Consider the following 6,107-nt stretch of genomic DNA (forward strand, 5'->3'; position numbering starts at 1 on the left):
AATTTTAGGCCGCTAACTTCACGCCGCTAAGCTGCTGGACTGCTTGATCGACTTTTGAAAAAATGTTAATGTATAAATAAGAAACAATCATTTGATTTATCATTGTTTTCTTATCAAACGCACGAACAATTACTTTAAAATAGTGAACAAACTTAGGCCGCCAGGCCGCTAACTTAACGGTCTAGCGGCGGCTTAAACTTATTATTTTCCTCGAAGATTTTATGTGCGTTATTTTCAACATCAGAACAGAACAGAACAGAAAATTTATTTTTAACTTAAGCATATACAGCTCATCGTCACATTACACAAATATTAACATAAATATAGAATACACACACACATACACAATCAAAATATATATAGTTCCATGTATAACACGTTTTAAATGATTTTTGCATCATTGACAGATTTTTCAGAAATTACTCAAAAATGGAAAGAACAAAGGAAAAAAGGAAAACATCAACCAAGTTACACACAAATCAGCGTGCATGATGGTTGATATGGAAGTGAGAATGTTAAATATATTCTTTAACACATAAACCTTGAACATTGCGGAAAGAAATAGAATAAGACATGAAAATAGAAGCAGTATTGCCGTTTATAAAGGAACCTAATACCAATAGATTGGAGATACAAAATGTGTGATAAAACAACAAACATGTAAAAAGGAAATACAAAGACATATACAGATCGTCTTGTTTTTGGGGACAATTTATGAATAAAACCATTAGACATTGTTCTTTCTTATTTCAAAGGCTTTTAGACAAAAATTGCTAATTTAACAAGAAGTGATTTATTATCAGTTTGCAGTAGAGAGATAAAATTAGCCATACTAGGATGTTTTGAATAGTATCTGGGTATAAAGTTTCTACGAACATCAGCATACATTGGACATTTTAAGACAAAATGGTACTCGTTTTCCTGATCGTTTAAATTACAAAATGTACACTTTCTTTCATTTCTTACAATGTTATTATGTCTCCCAATTCCAATATTTAATCTATGTGACGATAGTCTTAATTTTGCAAGTACTTGTCTGTACTTAATGATGTCTAATTTATGAATATAGCTTGAGACTTCGAATATGTCTTTTAGTTCTTTATATATAAATAGTGAGGTACAACTTTCCATACCCACTCTCCAGTCTTAAATATAAATATCTCGTAGCCTATTTCTAATCAAAGGTAGAAAGACAGTCATATTTACTGATTCTGGATAAAGCCACACGTCATGAAATCCCGAGTGTTGTAAAACATCTCGAACATTTGAGGCCCAATTTCTAACAGCACGGTTTGCATCTATCTCTCTTAATTCTTTACCGATAGTTATCCTTAAAATACAATTATCAGTTTTGCTAGTGAATAGTTTGATAAAATATTTAATAATACGAATATATCGTTCGATATATAGCGGACACCGACCTAGCTCACTGTATAAAGACAATGTATTTGTAGACCGTTTTACTTTAAGTATCCATTTACAAAAACGTTTTTGCACTCTTTCCAAGCACTCATATTTCCCAAATCCCCAAACCTCCGATCCATAATTAAGTATAGACACAACATATGAGTCAAACAGATTAAACATGATTTTAACTGGAACAGTTGTATCTTTTACAATAGAAAATAAGCCATTCATTGATCGAAGAGCTTTTCCAGCTAAAGTTTTAGCTGCTTGAGCAAAAGAACCACCAGACGTTAGTACTACACCTAGGTAATTAAAAGAGTTCACTATTTCAACATCGGCACCGGCATATTTCCATATGTCAGTTCGCGAAAGTCTACCACCTTTTTGAAGACAACAATTTTAGTTTTCTCAACATTCACTGTGAGTTTCCAACGATTACAATAAGTTTCCAGTTGATCAAGTGATTCCTGTAAGCCTTCTTTTGATTCTGATATTAGAGCGGCATCGTCAGCAAACAACAATACGTAAATATTAAGTTCATCAATGGTGATCCCGGCGTTGGTTCCTTGTTGCAAATGTAACTCAATGTCATTTAAAAATAGGTAAAAACAGACCGGGGAAGTTATCTCCCCTTGAAATAATCCGACATTACTATCAAAGAAATCAGACTATGTGCCTACATGTTTAACACAAATCTTCACTTCTTCGTACATTGAACGTAACAGAGCCAAAAATTTACCATCGATACCTGATTTTATTAATTTATACCACATCCTACTCCTATCAATGCAGTCATATGCTTTTTTAAAGTCAACAAAACAACAGTATAACTTCTGCTTAGAATTTAGCTGTCTTTGAATCAGCGAGTGGATCAACGGTACTGTAATTATTTTTAAAGCCAAATTCAGCATCAGTGAGAACATCATACTACTTAGTCCATTCTTTAAGCCTCCCGTTTAAAATAACTGTAAATAATTTCGCAAAGCAACAGATCAACTTAATGCCCCTATAATTATTGGGATCCGACTGATGAATGTTTTTATTCACAAATCAATATCTGATAGCGAATATCAGCATTTCTCCCATTTTTTAAGGCTGCTGGATTGAGTTTAAGGGAATTTTAGGCTCCAGAGTGATGAATATTGCATACAAACTAATAATTTGAGCATTGTTTGAAAAGAAATCTCATTTAAAATTGCTTTAAAATAGAAAACAATTTAAATCCACTATGTTAATATATGAAAAATAAACATCCATTTGATTAATCATTGCTTTCTAATCAAACGAAAAACAATTACTTTGAAATAGTGAACAAACTTAGGCCGCTAGGCCGCCAACTACCTAGGTCGTTAGGCCACAAGATAGCTAGGCCGCTAAATTCACGCCGTAAGGCCGCTAGGCTGCTTACTTCACGCCGCTAGTCCGCTAACTTCACGTACACTAAGCTGCCTATTCTTTCAGCCAAAGGTGATAAATATTTTGCAAAAAGTCGAACAGTGCCAATCGTACCATTTTAGTGAAGGCGATCCAAATAAAAAAAAGATTGGCATGATAACGATAGCAAAACTTGCCTTTGGCCATTAGAGCTAGAAACTACATTTAGCTATCATTTTATATCCCTAATGTACATATACTAATAAGGAAAAGAATCATCTGTCAGAACAAAATTTCTGTTTTCAGGCTGTAGGCCGCTAGGCCTGCAGACTTTTATAACCGTATCTCGAAAATCGCGTCGGCAAATCGACATAACATTTTTCACTATTGGCGAATTAATGCGCGCACGGGCGTACATTAACATTCACATCGAACATACCTCGTAGGCAATAGCTATGGACTGCGTTCTGGATATTAATTAGCTTGCTATAAATAACGCTGTAATGAGTTATGATCTATGTTATGCGGTTAATATAGTTCGAATAAGCTGCGTTTTGCGTAATATAACGCAATTTAATTGTACAATAAGCAATTATTTTAATATCGGTTAAAGATATTACAGAACGCAATATAAAAAGCAAAATCCTATATACCTGTGTTTCGATTTTGCTTCGGCAGCAGACCGATAATATCTACGTGTACATTGTAGTTTAGAATAGAATGTGGGTCATCGTATTCGGACAGGTGTACTCCCCGGAAATAAACTCTGCGAGGTCGTCAAAACCTGTAAAACATATGGATCATATTATGATGCAATTAAATGCTTATTAAGCGTTTAATATTAATTCATAATCTTTTAAATGAATGCTTCATTTTATCCTACAATCATTTTCTTGGGGGGATTTAGTTATTTCATGAGTACATTTTCTATGTTTTAAATTTCTTAACATTTTTTATTGTGATTGTTAGTTTATACTTGTGTTTGTAAAATGTATGTCGTATAAAACCATTCTCTTGTGTAAGTACATACTAACAACCTTTTAACCATTAATAAATGAATATTATACACTTTTACCACTCAAATTAAATGGCGTAAAATGTTGACAGGCTATCGACCTGCTACAATTTGTGTCATAGCCATGTAATGCCGAACGGAAAGTATGTGAATATTTCTCAGTTTGTCTCAGTAATTTCAGTCCAATATTTTGAGCATGTAGCATGATGCATATGCATATATATTTTTAAATCTGATATAATATGTTAATGTAAATCTGTTCATTTTGTCCACGAGTGATATACGTTGAGGGCATAATTAAGATACATGTATGTACATCAAACATACAGAAAATAAATGGTATGTGGTTGATTCGAGCTAGAGGTGTTTGGCGTTGTAGAAAGAAGGCTCAAACATTAAACTAATTAATATGTCCAATGCCTTTTGTTGGGATGCATTTGATTTAGCTGGCATACTCTGGTAGTAAATTAAAAACGCCCAAATCAAGTTTCAATTGTAGAGTAGATTCTACAAAAAACATCCTTAATGCCTTTTCCGTGGCAGTGCAGAATTACTCAATACCTTATAAGTAACTTTTTGGCGTAGTCCACATTTCAAGTGACTTATACTGCATGATCTCATTGAGAATCAACTTTAAACTCTTAAAGTGTTCGCGAAGGAAATTATGAGCATATGCCATCTTTAAATGTTTATGCTAATAATTATGTTTTACAATTACATGACTACACTCACAAAACGTAGCAGGCCGAAAGCCATTCAACGCTTTAAGCGCTTTGATTTTAATATGTTTTTACGATTCATGTTACGTTTTATGGCACGGTACGGGTTAAGGCTACCTTTATGAATACACTACGATACTGAAGATTGCAGCAAGATGCACCACTCGCATACAATTTAGAAACCAAGAGTGTCCATCCTTGCTTATTTTTTTAGCAAAGTTTCGGACATCGAAAAAATATGCCATTCTGTTCCCATTCTGTTGTTTAAGTCAGTTTCATGTTTTCTGTTGGTAAAAGGTTGCCTTGAATAGAAGCAATTTGTATCAGTTCACATTCGAGTCTAGTAGTAGATTAATAAATAACACTTATAAAACACTTTAATACAGTAATTTCAAAGCGTTGAAATGTATTAAATTTTTAAATGATCGTCGAGTGAACCCTGAACCACGTTAAATACGTCATACACTTTGTCGTGTTTCCATGAACGCGAAGACGCGGTTGAATGGCGTTGGCACTACCACGTTTACTGCGTCTGCTCGAGTGCTAAACGGTTATATTGAAGCGTAAGTCTTCTGGCTGTGGCGGTGCGCGTGGACATAATTGAGGGTTCACTGTGTTGCAAGTTTTGGGTCATTTGCATCCATTTGATCATACGTTGTCATTCCACTAAATTACGAAAGCAATTTCGATGTACATTTTTTTTTGTATTCAAAAATATAAAGAACAAATCGCAACTCTCCTGCCAGCATGTAGCATGCTGACGAATTAGCTAAAAAATAATGATGATTTAGAGAACTTATTCATTCACCATACATGCTATATCCCCCGGCGGGGGGAATGTCCCCCGGAATTTCGAACCATCCCCCGGTTGGGGATGAACATACTCCAGAATTAAATTATGAAAAAGGCGATTATGAAACCCCCCTGGTATGGGACTCAAATCCACGGGAATGCTAAACAAAATCCCCTGGAGAGCCTTTCAAAAAATGGCATGTATGGTTCATGATTAGATTTAATGACAAGTTCTTAATACAAAACCAACCTCCAGTCATCATTGGGAATAAAACTAACTCCCCTAAAACGCTTTTAAATAATAAATGGTACTTGGAGTGTGCACCAAATGGCGACATTTGAACCTTAAAGTCCGCGAAGCAGTTTGGTAGTAGGTCATGCTTTAAAAAGATCAAAAATGATATTAATTCAGTTAATTGTTAATTTTCATGTTATGAAATTGCTGCAGTTTTTTCACAATTCGTTTCCTACTAAATTACTATTCATGAGCACCACAACCAATTCAGTGGCACCACAACGTTCAGAAAATCGAGCATAGTGCAGCAAGTATAACAAATAAAGTTCAAAAATTTGTAACGCGGCAACCTTTTGTAAATAAAAAAGCCACACACATGTAAAGAAAATGCTTAAACCTAAGGTACGAGAACAATTCTCACGAAAATCCAAATTTTTACGTTGTCAACACTAACGTCTAGCAAGTTATGCAAGTTCTAGACGATCAGATATTATATTTTATTCAGAACATGTACATTTAGAACAACTCATGGCCATTCCTATATGGAACTACATTCTCCATCTTT

Source organism: Mya arenaria, chromosome 11 (assembly GCF_026914265.1).
Source record: "Mya arenaria isolate MELC-2E11 chromosome 11, ASM2691426v1".
Classification (NCBI taxonomy): Eukaryota; Metazoa; Mollusca; class Bivalvia; order Myida; family Myidae; genus Mya; species Mya arenaria.